Below are 350 nucleotides of genomic sequence, written 5' to 3' on the forward strand. Positions count from 1 at the left end.
CTGCATGGAGTTTGAGAGGGACTTCAGGACAGCTTCCCCAGAGACAAGAGGGGCTCAGCTCCTTCTGGCTTGTCCCAAAAGGAGGCACCCACTGTGTTCAGTGGTTCACTGGCTGACACACAGGTCTGCAGTCCTGAGCAGGATCCTTCCCTTTCCGTGCACAGTCTGATCCTGGGCTGGCCTGCAGGCTCTGCAGGAGAATGCAGGAGGCTTGCAAAATGCAGCACCCTGTGTGTGACTCAACAGAAACATGAAGATGCTTTTGAAGAAAGGAAGGACCCAGCTGGGCAACAGATGGAAAACAGGAAAAGGAAAACAAGCAATAACTGGAAAGATTGCCAAGTGCTGTC

Source organism: Geospiza fortis, unplaced genomic scaffold (genome assembly GCF_000277835.1).
Source record: "Geospiza fortis unplaced genomic scaffold, GeoFor_1.0 scaffold878, whole genome shotgun sequence".
NCBI lineage: Eukaryota > Metazoa > Chordata > Aves > Passeriformes > Thraupidae > Geospiza > Geospiza fortis.